Raw genomic sequence first — 22,064 nt, forward strand, 5'->3', positions numbered from 1 at the left:
ATGGGAGAGCAGCATCAAAGATTCTAGCATGGTGCTCTTAAGGATAAAGGAAAGTACCGAAGATTCTAGTAAGGTGCTCTCTCAAGGATGAAGGAGAGCATTGAATATTCTAGCAAGGTGCTCAGAAAGAACATGGAAAAGCACCAAATATTCTAGTAAGGTACTCCAAAAGCTCTAGCAAGGAAAGCATAGGGCGCAATGTAATTCATTTTATAAGAGTGCTAGGCTCCCTGTTGCGCAAGTTGTAAAGTCTAAACGGACATGGGTGAAGGGATAAGGCAATTAGAAGGGAATAAGCAAAGAGGACCTTGACAAGATGCATGGTCATGTAAAAAAGGGAACTGAATCCCAAGGGATTTAGGGCTTATATATAAACCTAAAAAGTGAGTGAGGAGCTCATTCTTTGGTGTGTGGAAAAAGTGGTCTCTTCTTCTTCTCTTCTCCTCTCGTTCTTGCTTGCTTGTGTGTGCTTGAGAGAGAGGGAGTGTGAGGGAGTGAGTGTGTGATGGCGAGGGATCTTGGAGAAGAAGCTCTCCATCATCTTCTCTCTTCTTATTCTCTTCTCTTATCTTGTGCACGGCTATGGAGGATAGAGCTTGGAGGTGGAGGCTTGAGGTTGCTCGAGCTTGCATCTCGAATCATGGAGCTACCGGTTTGCTTGTGGGGGGAGGCTACTCATTCAAGTATGAAGGTAAGCTCACTACACCCTCGTAGGGTTGAAGGTGCCTCAGATAGGTGAGAGATAGCCATTTGTATTCGCTTGAAATGCTTGAATCAATAAATGGTTTGTGGGTCTTGGCGGATGTGCATGAGCTCCCACTATAGATTCAAATAGTAGTGATTCCCAGCTACACTAGTATGCTCTTTATGCATCCATTTGAAAATCATGGTCCATCCTACACTAAGAAATTTATACCCCCTATAGCCACACACCTATACAAGGAGAAGTATAGGCACAAAAACCCAAAATTAGAACACGATATAAACTCAACTTCCTTTACAAGGGGCTAAAGTCCTATATAACAAGGCTTCTTTCCATCCTAGTTTGTCACACAAAGAGAGGAACAAGATAACCCATTTACAATACTGCAACACAACACAAATACCATTTAGAGGGAAAAATCCTCTTCTACTACAACCTCAATACCATATACAACATCACATAGTTCGTCTTCAACCCTCAAACTCTCCACACAAGCTAATGGCTCTAAGATGTGAGTGTCCACTCCTTTGACAATGGCATTGATATAACCTTTGTACAAGGGCAACCTTGCATGATTATAGCTGCAACTGTAGGTGATACCAACAAAACCAATTATAGTGTCATGAACAACGGTACAACTTAAGTAGTTTTTGGATAGCTTAGGATGTCAATGAGTCCCTCAAGTAAGTTGGAAGGACTTACAATTTTAGTAGAGATATGCGACAATAGACTTGTCAAAAGGATTTTTGACCACATGAGCATTCTTCAATCATAAGTCCACACACATTAATAAAGATATACAACACAATAAACTTCTCAAAAGGAGTTGCTATTTTGTATAGAAGTACAAAAGGCTTGTTGACCACATGAACACTCTTCACCCATAACTCTCCACACACTACATAACACATAAAAACTATTCTTTACAAACCCACAATGTTCCCTTAAATCAATTTAGAGATCTTGTAGTGTGATGAGCCGCTTTTGCATCTGTCTTTGATACTCTATCATTTCCTTCTATCATAAACTTCAAAAGAAAGAAGTGAGGAGATGAAATTTATATCTCAAATAACACCAAGAACCAAGTAGGAATCTAACTTTATGACTTGTTTTATAAGCCTTTGTATTCAATGATTCTTGAGTCAATGCTTTCATTTTTGCATGGTATCTTCAGGAAAGTGCATCTATACAAGATCATGTTGTGTGTTTAAAGGGTAGGTAATTGAAAAGTTTTAAGATAATGGTGACTTGTGGGAACAAGCCTTTGAGTTCCATGAAGGCACCTTTGCTACACATATTTCTTAAGTTGCAATCGAATGCATCTCTCTTTGTTGGGAGATCTGCCACAATACCACACAATATAGTTGACACAATTCTCTTCATTGAGGCTTAATAGTGAGGATTTTAAAACTTAATCAAATAACTATTGGCCCCCCTTCACACAAGGCCTTACACAACCACCTTTTGGCCACAAAGTAACCATCATTCCCACTAAGGGGAGCACTGCCCTTGCTAGTATTTGTAGACATCCTTACAAGAGAGAAGCTTTTTACAATCTACTCAACCTTTCCTCCTTTCATGTACATACGTATTGGTGGCCTTATCATACCATTACTTTTTGAAATCAAGTTCATCATCATTTCTTAGAACCTTAGCCCTTGTGACATTGCATCTTGACACATGATTTGACATCATATCCAAGCATATAACACAAATAACTTGTTTTATACACATCCACTAGACTTTACATAGGAAATATTTGTACAAACAACTTGTCTTACAGACATCCGCTAGACTCTACACAAAACTTGAAGTATTTACATCATACACAAGATGCTCCCCTTCTTTTCCAAAAAAAATGTGACAATATCTAATCAAGTTCCCTCTTGAAAAGATGATCTTGAGTTTATGGATCTATATGTGATACCTGTCTAGGAGATGTGCCTTTAGCCATTTATATATATGTACCAAAAGAGATTGTCAACCACCACAAGACAATATCTAGCTCAGCTCTTGCTAGGGTTTTTAGTGTCATCATCACATTTTTTGAATTTTTTTTCTCAAACTAGCTTATTGTCGATGCATGTATCTTAAACAAGGCTCATTATTGGGAAACAATGAACAAACTTGCAAATTGAGACACCACTACGAATCCTAAGACAAGATTAAACTAAAATAACTTGGAGGGATGAGGAGGTTGTGGACATATCTATTTCTTTTATTTAAACCATATCCACAATTCCAAAGTGTAATGTCAAAAGAAGGACTAGCCATGAGAGAAATAAGGTAAAGGGTGCTCTAATCATATTAAAACTTTTAATGCATGTAAGATTTAGAGAATTTATTATTATGTCTACATACTTTGATTCTACTAATCCTTGATCATTTTATCTACAAGCTTATCCCTTCCATATCTTGAGAGTGAGGAAGACAGAGTGAGAGTGTGTCATGAATAGCATGAGAGAGAGAGAGAGAGAGAGAGAGAGAGAGAGAGAGAGAGAGAGAGAGAGAGAGAGAGAGAGAGAGAGAGAGAGAGAGAGAGAGTGTGTGTGTGTGTGTGTGTGTGTGTGTGTGTGTGTGTGTGTGTGTGTGTGTGTGTGTTAGAGAACAAGATAATAGTTGGGAAGAATTTGTTTTAATGCAGTATCAAGTAGACATGTGCACACAAAGAAGACAGAAAAGACAGAAAATGACATATAGAGGATATATATATATATAGAGAAAGAGAGAGAGAGTGTGTGTGTGTATGTGTATGTGTGTGTGTTGTTGGCACAAGGATGACAATCATTCATGGGAGAGGGCTATGTAGTCATTGCAAAAAATCCATATATGGGATATGGTTCCTTTGCCCAGTGGGAGACATGCATTGCCATGCAAGTGGGTATACACCTTGAAAAGTATCCCTAGATTCCCCAAGCCTACATATAGGACCAAATTAGTTGCTAAAATTTTCAAGCAAGAGCATAGTGTTGACTTCAATGACATCTTCTCTTCTATAGTCAAGATGATTGCTCTATGATTGGTTTTGGCCTTAGTTGCGTGGTTAGATTTGGATCTTTATCAAATGGATTAAAAAATAGCTTCTTTGCATGGGAATTTGCATGAGGATATCTATATGCAGTAGTCTAAGAGCTTTGTAAAAAAGAGTAGGTAACACCTAGTGTGTAAGTTAAGAAAGAGCCTTTATGGCCTTAATCAGGTACCTAGAGAATGGTACCTTAAGTTTGATGCTTTCATGTATTTGCATGGATATGCTTACAATGATATGGATCCATGTTTATCATGAAAAAGGCCCATGATAGTAGCCTTATTATCTTGGTCCTACATGTTGATTATTGGCAGAGCTTGTGAGAAGTTGGCTGCTTTAAAGGCTAAGCTCAAGAGGAGCTTTGAGACAAAGGGCATGTGGTACGTCTCACATACTCTTGGTATGTGCATAATGTGTAATCATTCTAAGGGGATCCTTTACAGGTCATAATATGTGTACATATAGAAGGCGCTTGAGTGCTAAGCCTATTAGTTATCCTTTACCTTCCCATGTGATGGTTAGTCAAACCGATTATCCCCAATTAGATGAGCAAAAGGCTGAGATGGCCAATATCCCTTATGCATCCACAATGGGCTATTTGATGTATGCCATGATAGCTACTCACTCTAACATAGCATTTGAAGTTGAAATTGTGGCACACTATATAACTACACTTGGCCAACGAAATTGGGATACCATGAAGAGTATCAGAGATACTTGAGGGGCACTGCAGATATATGCATTTGCTATAGTGGCTAGAATACTATAGTCGTGGCTTACACTGACTCCAACTATGCATGGCATGCAAATAGTAGTCCACCTCTGGGTATGTCTTCACTTTTGCTAGAGGGGCTATTTCTTGGATGTCCAAGGTGCATGTTGTTGGGAATAAAGGGCAACATACATGACCACTGGGCCTCTTTGGATGGCATTGTACTCTATGTACTATATACCTATCTAGAAAACCAAAAGAGATACACTATTGTACCCACACATTGTGTCATTCTCTCTCTCTCTCTCTCTCTCTCTCTCTCTCTCTCTCTCTCTCTCTCTCCTGCCAATATCCTCCCATCCCCGTCTGTGTCTCCTCTAGCTCCCCTCCATAGCTGCTGCTCCGCAGCGAGTAGCACTATGTAGGAGCTACTTGCTTATCGACCTCCCGCCCTATTGTGGCACCCGTGACTACTTCTACCGGCGATGTGAACTACCGATTCCCATTGTGTTTGAGTCATCCCCCTTGATCCGAGTCAACCCCACTTGGTCCGAGTCACCCACCTTGGTTCGAGCTAGGCCTCCCCCCCACCCCCCCCACCCCCAAACATGGGCCCCACAAACTACACCTAAGGTGTAGAACTTTCCCATGGATACTTGCCCGTAGAAATGTCAGGGTCTGCCAAGAAAGACCGGAGAGTGTCCCCACGTATGGGAGGGGAAAAGAGTGAAAAATACTCAGCCCTTTGGAATAGCGCCAATAAGGTGAAAGACACCCATGTATAAAAGAGCATCAAGGTGCTCCGCAAGATTTGTAAGATCTAGGACCAAGACATGGACAACATCAAGGAAATGATGAGGACCATGTGTGACGAATCCATCGAGCAAGTAAAGGAGGAGACAATCCGCAAGATTCAGGAGTGGAACAATGAAATTTATGAAGAGGTTAGAGCTCACTTGACATCCTGGCTAGTAGATATAGAATCTTCTCAGGAACTAAGCCATTGCAGAACTCCAACAAGAAATTACCAACTGCAAGAGCCAACTTGACCTCATTATTAGGAAGGAAGAAGGGGAAATCACAGAATCAATGCCTGAGAAGGTCAAGTCAGAAATCAATGAGATGAAGACCCAAATGACGAAAGAGATCAACACATGGGCAACGGTCATGAAACATGCACAAGCTGACACAGCGGAACACTCCAAATGGATTGAAGTAGCAAAAAAGAGCCCCATGAAGAAGGAGGAATTCATTAGCAAAGCCATCAAGGAAGAGAAGAAGAGAAAAATCAGAGCCCTCCATGTCAGGGCGGTCGGGTGGAAAGAGGGAAATAACCCTATGGAGGATGCCCAAGGCATCTGTGAGAAAATGGCGGTGGAGGATCCCTCCCCCATGGAAAAGGCATGGAGGGTAGGCAAGGAGTCAAACAAACCCCTCATCCTGAAATTTAACGACTTAGAGTCACAACACGCCTTCCTTTCCAAAAGAACAACCCTCAAAGGACAAAAAATATATTTGGAAGACGACCTCACCCTAGCCCAAGTGGCCCATAGACGGGAATGTATGCCACATATCATGGAGGCATGCAAGGTAGACAAATGGGTAGTGTATAGGGACATGCACATCATCATCATGGAGAAGCACCAATGACGGGGCATGGCCTATGAGACACAATTGAGACTTGTAGTGTGGACATGTAATGGAGCGATGAGAATAGGTGTTGGGCTCTTCCAGGAAACCTTCATGGGTAGGGACATAATCATGTATATAGAGACACACCAGAGCCCTCTGCGCCACACACCTACCAATAGTGAGAGGCTACAAATGGGAGTCAGCATGCCACCCCTAGTCCAGATCTCGAGGGGGGACCAGAGGGTCAGGGGGAGTGGCAGTACTCTACAAGGAGGAGCTACAGCACATCGTACAAGTCATGAAGAGGGACGATGAAGCCCTATTCGTGTGGATCAGGATACATACAAACCGCCCACAGGACATATATGTTGCAGTATGCTACTTCACCTTAGCAAATTCCTCATATGCGACACCGGGATGGTTGTCCCTGTACCTACCCCTATATGAGGATATCATGCACTACTCGAGCATAGGAGACGTCCTGCTGATAGGGGGACTTCAACGCCCACACACCGTAGAGCCACGTCCCCTTCTTTGAGAGAGAAGACCACATGTATAGAGAGCTGGCACCAGAGGAGTTGGGGATCAGCTGTGGACATCACAGGACACAACTGAGTGCACAGAGTATGGAGACTATTTACTAGCACTAAGAGGGGCACACAGACTAGCCATCCCTAACGGCTTGGCTAGATGGCCTAGGTCTGATGCACTCACATGCTTTCCACATAAGCATGCATCTAAAGCCTCGGGAGGAGGCAACACAGTGGACTACGTGTTAGGGTCCCCTGCCCTGATCCTAGACATATAGGCCTTCAGTATCTCACCATGCCCACTCGCGATAGTTGTAGACCACGCATACCTCCAATTTAGCATCACATGTAATTATGAGGGGACCCCCATAGTGAGCAATCCTCAAAGATTCCCCAGATACCACTTCACTAGGATGATGGCGAGTGCCTACTCAGATCACATCCTTTAGAATACTGGGCACGGGGGCAAGCTGGCTTTAGTGGAGGCTACTCTACACTTGACCACATCCTCACACTCCAAGCCATCATTGAAGAGAACATGGCACAGGGAAAGCGGGTGTACCGCTGCTTTGTGGACTTCCACAAGGCCTTTGATACAGTTCCCCAAGCCAGACTCATGCAGAGACTACATGCGCTTAAAGTCCCGGTAGAGATGAGATGGAGAATCCTTGCTCTATACGAGTCTCGGGTCTGAGCACCGGGAGGGTTGTCGGAGGAGATTATTAGCACTATTAGGGTAAAGCATGGATGCCCCTCCTCCCCCACCCTATTCAGGCTCTACATTGATGAGATATCACATTATGTGGATAGACTTAGAGGGGAGGGGTCCTGTCTAGGGGGGACACTGATACCTATGCTACTATATGCAGATGATATAGTTCTCCTCTCTAGCACACCAGAGGGACTGCAGTGCCACCTAAATGCATTACGGACCTTCTACCAAGACAGGGACCTCACAATGAACGTGGGAAAAACCAAGATCTTGGTATTCAACACATCCACCTAATGGATCCGCCGATCAGTGTCCCACTTCAAATATGGAGAGGACATAGTCGAGGTGGTCCAAAAGTATGTTTACCTGGGGATCACATTCTTAGGGCCGAGATTCACCCTGAGGAAGGCCACGGCGAATAGATTGACACGCGGCTACGCTACCTTGGGATCTATGGAAAGACAATGTGCACATCTACAATTTCAAGAACCTCGGACAAATCTATGGCTCTTTGATACTTTGGTTACACCGGCACTTCTGTATGGGGTCCCGATATGGGGGTCTAGCCTCTACCTTACACAGCGAACCACACAAGATTAGCCATTGCCCGAAGGGGAGGAGAGATATGAAGGATGGGAGCAAATGGAACGCCCCCTGGTGATGATGATCTCTCGGCTAATCAAGAGTAAACCATCAATACCACACGAGATCGTGAGGGTCGAATTGGAAGCACCACCTATAGTGGCAGAGGCCCTATCCCAGATGGTGACCTTCCTGCATAGGCTTTGGAGCCTAGTGCGGCACACATACTCCTTCCTCGCACTAGAATCATCCAAACAACTCGCATCACAAGGGGACACTGAATGCTGGTACGCTCATACTCAGGCCTATTGGCTACAACTGCATGGGCTACACATGGACCACCTAGCCCCCTACAATATAGTCTAGACTACCCACACTTGAAGATTAGCCACAGGAGGAGCTGAATCGTGTCATCAGGGCAGATATTATTCAGCTACACACAGCAAAGACATGGGTGTTACCAGTCAAGGATTTGGAGAAGAAGATGGCCTTCTATTGAAAGGAGCTCCTATGCCTCACACCTGACAGCTTCATTATATGCCCGAGATACATGGATGTACACCTATCCCATGGGGTCAGAAGTGCCATCGGGCAACTCCGTACATCATCACACCAGCTATGGATCAAGACAAGAAAATACAGAGTTGACTCTCTCCCATCAGGGGACACAATCTGCCAACTTTGCTAACTGGAGCCAGACACAGAAGAACATTACATATGTAGATGCCTGGTGTACTACGAGATCAGAGGCCACTTCCACTATTTCTTTAAGGAGGGATTCGGACCACTCTCCCAAATACTAGACTTCCACGACCAGAAATGCCTCGGACTCTTCCGCCTGGAGCTACGCCGAACATAGGGACCACCTTCTACGGGTCTGGGACCAAACATCCGGGAACACGCAGCAACACACCCTCCAAGAGTTCTACAGACCCTCGACCACCCCCTCTACAATGAGGACTGCAGCCAACCGACCAGTAGCCCCATCCCGAGGAGTCACCTTGGATAAAGCTACAGAGAGAGGCAGAGCTTGCCACCCACACCCAGTAGGCCCACGTCCTCATAGGAAACACCACCTACAGATACATCAGATACTACAACGCCACCCAGGAACCATACCCCGCCGCTTCAGCCTCTCCATGCTAGATAGACCCATGCGGGACATCTTAAGATGACCTGCTCCATGAGCAATTCCACACCGCACTTGAAGTGCATCTAGATTGTATCGAGTCTGTATACCATTTTGTACCTACTCACCTAGTTCACCATAACCAGATAACAGCTTTACTGGGACTTGGAAAACTTCCCAAACATTTTGTATGTAACCTTTTGGTCTCATAGACCAACTTGGCCTTTTGTAGACATTAATATAACTTTATTTTTTTCTTTCTTTCTCTCTCTCTCTCTCCTACATAGCATCTACCATTGAAGCTTCATTCTCTCTTTGATCCACACACTTCAAATTGGTATTAGAGCTTGGGATTCAGGTGTAGGAGCTTGCACAATAGGGGAGTAGCAGTCGGCTTGACAACTTGTAGCTATGATAGCCATGGCAGCTCTTCATTGAGGTTTGTCTTGATCTTATTTTCTTTGGAATCTATCAGGGCACCTTTGAACCTCTTCAAGGCAGAGCTGGGGCATTATTGAGTGTCTCTCGAGCTCTTTTGGAAGAGCACTTCAAGCTAGAAATAAGACATTCATGTCTCTTTACTTCTTGTGAAGCATAAGCATTATCATTGCCTCTAAGCTTCAAGAGGGATCTTGGAAGGGTCATTTGGGACCCCCCCACATTAGCATTGAGTCATTGTAGCCTTCCAGCCCTCACAACCAACCACGTGTCATCACATTAGCATCCATAAGTCTATCTCAATTCTGGACAGATTGACCATAGGTCACTATTTTGCTCATAAGAAACCTTGGATTCAAATTTTTTTAAATGAAAATGAAGCTTGCTTCGAGCTCTACAAATTTGTAGAAGAGGTTGTGAGTTGATTTGGAGTGTAGGTATGTCTTAAATTGAAAACACATAATCTATTTTTTGAGGACACTGTATAAGATCTTGGCTACAAGTAGGTTGGCCCACTATCTTGATCATCTCCTTCATCATTGGAAACTCTAGGACCATCATTGGATACTTGAGAGCTCATTCTTGAGCTTGGCATTTGATTCGAGCTTTGCATTGGCATTGGGTGTGTTTTATTCAGTTTCTTGGATTGTTCATAATAGTTTACATGGCATCATTGATAGTTCATGCATATTCTTGAATAACATTGGTTGTTTGATGCTTATACATGCCCAAATGGATGCCTACTTGTCATGGGATGTTATACTCACCATTTGGTATTGATTTGGAGGTGACTTTGGCACTATCATTGCTCATTTTGACAGTGAATTCACTATTGTAATAGCAGGGGTTGAATGCAATTTTGTCAGTGAATGATGTGCCTATTGGTTGCATGCACTATCTTGGGTACTCAAAGTGATGTCTAGATGTTTATCTTGGATTTCATATACGTGGGAATAATTTTGGGGATGCTTTGAGCCTAATTTTGAGCTTGGGACATTTTATATTGGCTGGAAAATTATAGTTTGCAAGTACCATAATAGAGAGGGCATTTTGGACAGTTGGATGGTTCCCATTGAGATCCTTATGTACTGATTTGGTATTGATATTGTTGACATATTCTTGGACATTGGGTGCACATGCTTTATGCCTTATTTTTATGCTAAAAGAGATCAATCTACATGGGCATTTTGGTGTTGTTTACAGTGAACATCACATCTTGTTGCTCAATTTGCATCTCTTCCTCGTCACTTTTTTTTTTGAAAAATTTGGCTTGTCTTCTTGTCATTTGAGTTGCAATTACGGCTGGTAGTAGTGAGAATAGTCATCTTATGCACATCAAACAGCTTGAAGGGGCACATAGATTCACAATTTGGCATAAGTAGTTGTTAACCGTTAGACGAACAAGGTGGAAAATCTGGAAAATCTAAAGCAGAAGACAAAGGCCAAGGCAAAGTGAAACGGAAGACGAAAGCATGATAAGAAAAATCTAGAAACACAAGAAGCGCATAAAAGTTCTAAATAAGAGAAAAGGCGCATAAGAAAAAGCGCAAGTCAATACTTTTGTAAAAGAGCGCAAGCGCATCATGATTTAATTTAAGGAGCATCGGGCTCTCACCCGTGTAATTTGTAAATGTAGACGGGTGGTGGAAAGGAAGTTAGGAAGATAGAAGGACAATGGGAAAAAGGGCCTAGGCCACAGTCGGCCATGTAAAAAAGGGGATAAGGGGATGACCGCCCAAAAGGGATTTAGGGTTTTGTATATAAAGTTGAAAAGTGAATGAGAAGCTCATTCTTGTGTGTGGCCAAAAGTGGCGCTTTTTTTCTTCTTATTCTTCTTCTTGTTCTTGCTTGCTTGAGCTTGTGCTTGAGAGAGGAAGTGTGAGTGTGTGAGTGTGTGAGGGTGAGGGACCGAGGAGGAGAAGCTCTCCATCTTCTCCTCTTCTCTTCTCTTCTCTTCTCTTCTCTTCTCTTACTTGCGGCAATGGAGCTCGAAGCATGGAGCTTGAGGATGAAGCTTTCTTGAAGCTTGCACTTGGATCGTGGAGCTACCGGAGTGCACGAGAGAGGAGGTAACTTGATCGGCATGGAGGCAAGCTCACTACACCCGTAGATATGGATGGCACATCGGCTATGTGAGAGGTAGCCATTAGTGCTCGGCTTGGAACACTTGAAACAATAAGCGGACCGTGGATCTTAGCGGTTGAGCGAAAGCTCCCACATTTTGGTTCCGTTGTCGGGACTAATGGATTCAAGCCTTGAGCGCTTGCGCGCTTCGAATCGAGCATTGAAGTAGGGTTTTCCCCGAACCGGTGCTTGAGCTAGATAGGTAGGAAGTGAGGGAGTTTGAAGAGGTGTTCGATCTCCTTAGCAAGCAGGTTTTTGTTGTTTTGGACTTGGGAAAGTATGATGGAGTAGTGTAGGTATTTCCTTATGTGATTTTCTTGAATTTAGAAAGGATAGGAGCAAAACATTGGAGCAAACAGTAGGGTTTTTTGTTGCTATATAATAGGCTTAAACATGGAAAAGAATGGCAAAAAATGAAAATTTGGGCTAAATGTTAGTGAGGGAATCAAGACTAAGGTGAGTACAGGCCTAGGCAAGGTGATAAGGGGCCAGGAGTGGCAAGAAAGGCCACATTGTGCATTGCAGGGTTTCAAGAGAGCAGGAGAGAGGGAGAAAGCTTCGTCACATGGATCCACTTCAATCTGGCCATCCAAGAGTTATTTGCCCAGCCTAGGTAATTCCACACCTTCCCCTATATGAGTAGGTTGGATCCGAAGATGCTCAGCAGGTAGGAAGCCCTCGATCGCTCGGTGTGACAAATTCTTTGAAGTCCTACAAAAATCACGTTGCGCTTGGTCCGTCCAAGTTCTAGGCCAAGTCCCAGAATCGACCCTTGGCCCACTACCGCTCGGCCATTCGACCCTTGGACCGCTCGACCATTTGGCCCTCTACACTTGGACACCTTTCACTAGGCCCATCCGAGTGAAGCATTCGGAACCAACTTTGAAATTTGGCCCTCAGCCGTGCCGACTCAGCCCAACTCGACTCGGACAAGTTGACATTCGACCCGGCTGAATTCACTACTCGGCCCTTGGCTCACTTGATTCGGCCCTTTCTCATTCAGCCCTCGATCCTCGGACGGGATGAATTGGGCATTCGGCTCTTACAATTCGGACCTGTTGGGTTGAATTTTGATTTTTTCAAATTTTAACCTATAGACCCTGAAACTGACCGAGAGACCATATAGAGCCGAGACCATATCATAGATCGATCACTGGGCTGAAATCTAGAGCAAGTAGTTCAAAATTTGGCTTTGAATGGTCCTCCAAATCGCTCTGCCCCCTCCGCACCTTCCCCAAGTAGATTGGAGAGAAAATGCACACCATGACAGGTCCTCCAAATTAGACCCTAGTGTAGTAATGGCTCTATACGAGCATGGATTCTCACTTGCAAAAGAGCAACCAAAAGCCCATACCCGAATAAAGACACACATAGACCTTAGAACCTCAATGGGCCAATCTAGCCAATAAGGGTAAAAAGGCCACACTGCAAAAACACATACGTGTTGCATTCCGACTGCATCTAGTCAAAGCAAAAAGCAACAAAATCAAGCTACAATGACGAGGATGACTAGATATGACAGTCTTAATGATAGACGCACCTTGAATAGCACTGCACCGGTGATCCAAGACATCAGTGGAGAATCCACATCTGGTCGTGCAGTTGGGGACCCAAGGGCATTTGTTAGAAGGCTTAAATTTATGAGCCAAGACCCGGAAGATGAAGTCATTGTACCGCCTGCTTATCTCAAGGTCAAAGTCATCCTGAAAAGAGAGCACACTACCGACGCTCTGATTGATGAAGGAGCATATTTTAATATCTTGACCTATGAATCATGGACCCTTCTAGGCCAACCAGAGCTCACACCGAATAATGCAACTCTTAGCCCTTACGGGAGACACCCACAAGCACTCATAGGGAAGTGCAAAATCCTTGCGACAATTGAAACTGAAAGCTTGCCTATCCTATTTCATCTTCCTCCAAATAGTGCTTATCCTCACACCCGGTAGTGTCAGGTGTATCCTCTTGTGCTACATAGTCAGCCTCACACTTGGTCACCCTTTTGAGCTTTCAAATAGTGCTAATAGTGCTAATTGCGGGAAGGGTGACCTCATCGAACCTCGAGGGAAATGCAAGGAAGGTGCTGACATAACAATCAAGCCTACTAATGAGAGAAAGGACTTGTTGGAAGAGTTGATACAAGCACAGGTCGAACAATGAGAACCAGTGAGTGAGGCCATGCCTGAAACAAGAAGGTTAAGAGACAATGCCAATGACAAAATTTGGACTTACAAATATCATAGAAGACCCCAAAAGAAGCCCAAGCCTTATAGACGAAGGCATCGATGGAGGGTCAGCACAACGCTGCAATGGATATCCAAAGCATTGCTACGTGCTCAAGGGTATTACACAGGTAACCGGTGGATTTGGGTGCCAAAACCCCTTGCTAAACCTCCTTTGTCACCTAAAGACTGGATAGCAAAGAAGCGTAGCAGGAGATCTAAATGAAAAATCAAGTCTCGAGTCAAAAACATTGGAGTGACCAAGCCCCTCACGGTCAAAATCAAGAAACCAAAAGGGACTAATCGGAGGGTAGATCCTAAGCCTAGCGTGCTTAACAAGCAGATATCAGATGTAGTCATTGAGGATACACAAGAGCCACTAGTGCCCAAGGAGCCTTTGATTCCCCAAGAGGATAGCAGGCATCATAGGCACAACATTGCTCATGGCAAGGTTAAATGCTCAACAAAGCAAATGGTAAAATCATCTAACAGCCATGAGCAAATCTTCCAGTCAGTGTCGGAGCCACTTAGGAGTCCCAAGTCTCCTACACCCTCTTTCCCTAAATGGACACAGGAAGCACAACAACAGTCATCAAGTGCAGCTGCTCAATCCCAATCTCTATCTCCATCTAAGCTTTCGAATGTCCAAGAGGTGGGACATGACACCATCCATAGCCCTCAGCCCAAGGATATGCCTGTGCAACCTAATGTGACTAGATCAACTCATGCTCGATCTACACAAGTGAATGCTCAAAGGGCAAAAAAAGACATGACTACTTCTGATCGCCCTACAGACTTGACACCACAATCCACCAACAGTAGCCAGCCCATTGGACTAGCCGCTACTACTTCCAATTAGGGATCACAGCAGTCACAACCCTTGGTCATGACAATGACCCTTGCGGAACGTGTCCTTAGCAATTCACCTGTGGAGGAGGTGCCGCAACCAGCATCCTTGACAACTCCAACACTTCCAAAGCACCTAAAGCCTAGGTTTGAGGAGAAACATCTCAAAGATGTGGCCAAGGAGATGGCGCATTTGACCAATCAACCTAGCAAGGCTATCCAGCAGGTCGCAACTACATCCCATGAGAACACACCAGAGAAGGGGAAAGCTGAGGCCCAACCAAGCACATCAACGGCTGACCTAGTTTAGGGTCCTAAGTCATTAAGTTATGCACCTTCACTGACCAAGAAAAAGAGGAGAAAATAGTGAAAACAATAGCAATTGCAGGTGGTTGTGGACCCCAAGAACATTGAGACCAAGAGTGCTGGAGAGCTGAGGAATAAAGCATCGAGTCCATCCACCAATGAACCCATTGATGTCTCTCCTAATAGAGGTGAAACCTCAAACAGATCCGTGTGTTCTGAAAAATCAAAGCAGTCGTTACCATCAACGGTTGCTTGCAACACTCAATCCATCGACAACAGAACTCACATTGACCAATCAAGAGTGGATACAACACTGTCACAACAGGGTGACAAATCTATACTAGTCACATCCGAGGAGAACCATGACAAAATAGCAGCAAAACCTCGGGAAAAATGCACAAACTGTGAGAGCATAAGCAATCCTAGTGTTGACCAATCTTGCTCATCTAGGCCTGAGCCCCAGCTATGCTAAAGCCTAGGGAAACTCCTAGAACCTTGCATGAGATAGCAACCAAGCAAGCCCTTGTTGAACATAGAAGTGTCACAGAATGCTTAACCGAGTTGGATGCTAAACTCAGGGTATTCGCACGTGTCTACATCCTTGCAGACATGGGCGCATTCCCTAAGGAGTAGCTTGAAGAATACTTTCCATTTCCCCTATCCTGGGAAGAGCAAGAACATCTTGACGAGCACTATGACAGGCTCCTGCATGAACGTATGTGACTCACCTCTGACGAGGAAGCCGACGAACTACGCTTAACTGTAACATTCAATGATGTGCTCTGCCAACCAAATCTCTTAGAGATAGAGCAACTAAAGCGACAATCAGAGAATCGAAGTCAATTTGAAAAACGTTGGTTTGAAAACCGTGTTGCAATGGCCGAACTAGGAGCCCAAATTCTGATAGTCTCAGAGGAGCGATTGGCCAAATGGCGGTCTCAAAGAGACCCAACCTATGTGGCACCAACTTCCTTTTGAGTGCTAACTACCGTTCCAGGTATGGACTTAGCTGGAACTAGCCAAGAGAACTCTTTGGCTGATAAGGTTCTCATTGAGGAAGAGTTACATGTTGCCAGTAGACTTGGACAAGGTACCATGCTACTCGATGTTGCAAAATATCTATCGTTATTGAGTAAGCTACCACGAGTACTAGATGCGTGTGCCATACTCCAATACAATCCGGAGTTCTACAATTGGTTTTTATTCTTGTGAAGTGGCATGGATTCGTAAACATATACATAAATACACAATGAATTTTGGGACCCTGTATAAATAATATCAACACACACAAGCAATGATAGTCAAGTGCAAGGAGAAGAGTTGGATTTGACAAGCTAAGCTCCTCAGGTCCTCCTCTCACCACATATTTAGAAGTCATGTGACCATTCTCACCTCCAGGTGGAGGGCATGCAACCCTCATTACCACCATAGGAAGCCCTAACCAACATCTCTGATGGTGTAGATGGGGCACCATCCCCTTCTATACAGCTTTCCTCTTTTTCGTTCTATCCTTCGAGGATGAGCCCTGCCCCACTCCATGACAACCAATCCACGCAACTTAGCATAAGCCAAGATCTGCTAATGGATGGAGGCAAAACGAACATCATCACGGGGGCCGTCCCTCTACAACAAACACTGCATGCCTCACCTCTCCCCTCCTCGTCATATGCACTTGATAACCCACTGTATAATCCCTTCCATGCAAATAGTTTTATCCTGCCTCAGGACCTAATCCTTGGTTCGTATTTTGCAGGTCCCCCTACGGTGGCAGTCATCGACCACATAGTGCAACTGGCATGCAAGAAAGCTATCCACCGTCCGAGGGAGCATACAGCATAAGCTCCTCTGCCGGAATGCTACGTACCTACCCTTAAAAGGTATGCAAAGAAATGAGGCACCAAGTGACATCGCCCCTGACATAGGCCAAAAAATCCCTAGGCCAGGGGAATAGAAGCTCAAGGGAGCACACGGGATGTGGCAACACCGGTCGTGTGGGCCTCCACCAAACGCTCGGGCACCAGGTGCTCAAAAGAGGAGAGGGCAGCTCAAGACAAGCAGGAATTTGATGCATTGTTCAAAAGCATTCTGGAAACAATTGCAGCCATGGACTACACCATTCATGTCTCGGCCGACATCTTCCCCGCCCAGCCTCACAGGAGCCCCTCACCAGCAAAGCCTCAGTCGCTCGACCACCGGACTCACCATGCCTTGTACAAATAGAGTAGCCCCATGTTGTGTAAAAGGCTTATCAAATGCTACCAAGTCATAACTTTTTGTCTCTAAATGGTTAAGTGCTGACAGGTTCCCCAATTGTACAAACTTTTCATACTGTGTTTAATATATTTCACGGCTTTAGCAAAAGAAAAAGATAATCAAGCACAGGTGATAAGTATCTAAGTCAACACTATGGAATTTAGATAAGTGATGTCTCCTTGCATTGCGCTAGTTTATTATAGTTGCGGCATGTGCTGTGCATGTACTCTCATGAAATGACAAAAGTGGATGCAAGATGATGCAGGTCTTTGTGCGAAAGTGTTCAATACCCAAGACACCGCAAGACCACCAACCCCACGAAGAGCCATGACAAAGTCACGTTGTCAAAAGCGAAAATCACCCTTGTTGATCACCCACATCACATGGCCCAAAGCATGATCATACCCACTTTCTCTTTCTGGGTTACACTTTACACCGGGCACTCACTGTATCCCTTACCTCAATTGTACCAACATCGCACGTTCCAAAGAGGGTTGCAAAATCTCAAGTGTATCTCCCCATCTCAAACAACTGCTTCTCTAACAACAAGGCTAGGGCACAATCATCACTGTAATATCCATTTCCTGAGCCTTCGAAGCTCGACATCTCCCAACCCATTGAAAGGCTGATAGCCTCAACATATTGCAATGGTTGTACTCAGGCTAGTCCGAAAAAAAAAGGGGAGAGAAAAGAAAAGAAAAATAAAAATAAAAATAAAAATAAAAAAGAAAAGAAAGGAAAAGAAAAGAACGAAAAGATAATAAGCACTCACAATCATAGCACAACACCTAGGGGTCCTCAAATTAGGTACATCTAGTGACCTTGGTCGGCTGGCTCCGTCCCTAGTTCCCTAGCCCTTTAACATTACCCATAATTGTTCAAGACACATTAAGGGCAGGACATACCTAGGGAGCTTGTCTCGCCTATGGTTAGACCTGTCACCCTGACCCATTCGCACGATTCCCTCTTGCACTCTGCCTTAATACCATTGCAATCAATCGCGGTAAGCATCGCATGAATGGCCATGAAAAGTACACTGTCCTCATCACGCAGGTCCAATAGCTACTAGCTATCGAAAGTGCAGTATCCCTGTGTTCAATTATGCTACGTCGTGCAGTCACAATGCAAAGGATGTCTCATATACCTTCACGTGTACTTCTCAACATAGACAAGTTTGGTTCATCCACACGTTGTTACGAGAAACCAGCCGGCAGTCTTCTAGCTATGTAATATCTAAGTATGCACGAGCACTCACATACTGTCAGCACTGAAATATATACACAGTTTGGGTCCTCAAGTGCAGGACAATACTCTCAGCTTGCTTAGAGTTTGACCTATCTCCCAAACTAATTGAACTACGTCTTGTACACGATAAAGAACTAGCACTGCCCCTAGGGAGAGACCACCTATGAGAGGTTTTCAATTGCAGGTACTGAAGACTCCAAAGAAAGTGTTGTTCACTCTTCATCGACACTCAACTCTGAATTCCTATCCTTTATCATCCTGCAAGCCCTCCAAGAATCGTCATGTGCAGAATCCCCAACAAACCAACACCTGTGCTGGCCATCAATGAAATCCCCAACAAAGAACAACCCTACCACCAACTCCAACAACCCTACCACCAACCATCTAGGCCACCAACGTGCCCCCAATGACCTTCCTCCACACCACCACCAACACTCCTCCACAGAAACCATAGATGTCCCTTCCGCCCATGTCTTCAGTGTATGCCAAAGTCTGCTACCTATGATGATGAGTGCCATGGGATTGGCACTCATCTAGGAGGGGGTAATGTTAACCATCAGACGAACAAGGTGGAAAATCTAGAAAAGCTAAAGCAAAAGACAAAGGCCAAGGCAAAGTGAAATGGAAGACGAAGGCACGCCAAGAAAAATCTAGAAACACAAGAAGCGCAGAAAAGTCCTAAATAAGGAAAAAGGCACAGAAGGAAAAGTGCAAGTCAATACTTTTGTAAAAGAGCGCAAGTGCATCATGATTTAATTTAAGGAGCGCTGGGCTCTCACCCGTGCAATTTGTAAATGTAGATAGGCGGTGGAAAGGAAGCTAGGAAGATAGAAGGACAATGGGAAAAAGGGCCTAGGCCACGGCCAGCTATGTAAAAAAGGGGATAAGGGGATGACCGCCCAAAAGGGATTTAGGGTTTTGTATATAAAGTTGAAAAGCGAATGAGAAGCTCATTCTTGTGTATGGCCAAAAGTGGATCTCTTCTTCTTCTTCTTCTTCTTCTTCTTGCTTGCTTGAGCTTGTGCTTGAGACAGAGTGTGTGAGAGTGTGAGGGAGTGAGGGAGTGAGTGTGTGAGTGTGTGAGGGTGAGGGACCAGGGAGGAGAAGCTCTCCATATTCTCCTCTCTTCTTCTCTTCTCTTCTCTTCTCTTGCTCACGGCAATGGAGCTTGGAGCGTGGAGCTTGATGATGGAGCTTTCTTGAATCTTGCACTTGGATCGTGGAGCTACCAGAGTGTGTGGGAGAGGAGGTAACTCGATCAGTATGGAGGCAAGCTCACTACACCCGTAGATATGGATGGCATGTTGGCTATGTGAGAGGTAGCCATTAGTGCTCAGCTTAGAACGCTTGAAACAATAAGCGGTCTGTGGGTCTTGGTGGTTGAGCAAAAGCTCCCACAGTATGCTACAATGTCTTGGTGCAAAAGAAACATGTGAAGTCTATCAAGTTGAAAGGAGCATGAGCAGTTGACATAGAGCAAGAGGATTGGGATGAGCTAAATGAGCTGGCTCATTCAACCATTGAGCTTTTAGTTTTCGATGCTTTGTTGTTCAACATAAAGGGCTCAATTCTGCCTATGCCATTTGGAAGCGATTGGAGGAATTGTATGCTCAGAAGAATGCTGCAAGTGAAGTTTATTGGCTGAAGAAATTTATGGATTTACACATGAAGGAGGAGACAACCATGTCTGTATACCTCAATGAGTTTAATTCCATTTTCAACTAGTTGGTTGCCTTGAAGTTCAATATCGATGATGAGTTCAAGGTTACTTTTGTTATGTACTCTACCTAAAAGCTGGAATACTTTCAGGACAACCATGAGAAACTCACGCATCTAACAAGTCATCCAGTGCTTTGCATACTAGAGATGGGTCTCAGAGCAGAGGGGAAAATCCAAAAGCAAAGGATGCAGTGGGAAAGATGTGGACTGCCACCATTGTGGCAAGAAAGGGCATTATAAGTAGGAATGCTTTAAGTGGAAGAAAGAGAAAAGAAAGAGTAATAATAGTGATGATAGCAAGAATGAGAAGAAGGACAGTCAACCAGCTAAGAAGAGTCATATCAAGATTGAAGAAGTCAATGTAGTCAGCCACCATGAGAGCGACAGTGGTAATGATGTACTCCTTGTCTCTTCTTGCTTCAGTGCACATGCCTTGGTAGTAGATACAAATGATGACATGCATACCTGGATCTTGGATTCAAGTGCCTCATTTCATGTCACTCCTCATCATGAGTGGTTCTTAGACTACACTGGGGTTAGACATGGTGTTGTCCACTTGGGGGACAACTATGCATGTGACATTGCATGCATTGACAATATGCAACTATAGCTTTAGCATGGATCTATCTTTAGTATTCAGAATGTACGGTGTGTACCCTAGCTCAAGAAGAGCTTGTTGATCAATACTGGGCAGCCATATGATGATGGTTTTCATACCACCTTGGGTGATAGGAAATGAAAGATTTGTAAGGGATCTAGGGTTATTGCTAGCGGCTCAAAGAGTGATACTTTATATCCACTACATATATCTAGTGTGCATGACCATGTTGTTGCCGTGATTGAGCAACCAAGTGTTTCCTTGTGGCATGGCCGATTGGGACACATGAGTAAGACTAGAATGAAAGTACTTGTTTGGTTATTTGAATTGTTTTTTATATGCTAATTTTGAGCACTATGATCATTATGTTTATGGTAAACATGCACAGACTTCACATAAAAGTCTCTTTCATTGAAATCTTTGCCTTTAGAGTTAGTACATGTAGTGGCGACAATCGCCAAGACCCACAAACCGCTATTGTTCAAGCATTTCAAGTGAACACCTATAGCTGTCTCTCACCTAGCCGATGCACCTTCAATCATCCCCGGATGTAGTGAGCTTACATTGATGCCCAAATGGGTTGCCTTCTCCCTCAAGCACACTGGTAGCTCCACGATTCATGATGCAAGCACAAGTAACCTCAAGCCTCCACCTTTAAGCTCCATCCTCCATAGCTACATGCGAGACAAGAGAAGAGAAGAGAAGAGAAGAACAGAGGAGATGATGGAGGGCTTCTTCTCCTTGATCCCTCACCCTCACACAGTCACTCCCTCACACTCTCACACTCCCTCTCTCAAGCACACATAAGCAAGCAAGAAGGGAGAAGAAGATAAGTCCGCTTTGCCACATACCAAAGAATGAGCTCCTCGTTCACTTTTCACTTTATATACAAAACCCTAAATCCCTTTTTGGTGGTCATCCCCTTTTTTATATGGCCATTCAGGCCCTCTTTTCCATTGTCCTCCTATCTTCCTACTTCCTTCCTACCACCATTCGACCTTTATAATTTGCACAGGAGGTAGCCCGATGCTCTTTTACAAAAAGTTTTAGGGGTGCCTTGCATTTAAAAATGTGCTTTTTCCTTTGACCTAGCTTTTGAGGCTGCCCTTGCACTTTCAGTCATTTTCCTTCCTGCTTCTTCTATTGTGTCTGATTTTCTTATGGGTCACCTCTTTTAGATCATCCTGACTCGCACTTTTTCAGTTTTTTCACTTTTTCTTGTGTTGAGGTTAACATTATCCCCCTCCTACCTAGATTCAGTCCCTTGGCACTGAGGGGAAGTAGT

The sequence above is a fragment of the Lygodium microphyllum genome, chromosome 24, assembly GCF_053477565.2.
Source record: "Lygodium microphyllum isolate KBCC chromosome 24, Lygodium_microphyllum_v1.1.10, whole genome shotgun sequence".
NCBI lineage: Eukaryota > Viridiplantae > Streptophyta > Polypodiopsida > Schizaeales > Lygodiaceae > Lygodium > Lygodium microphyllum.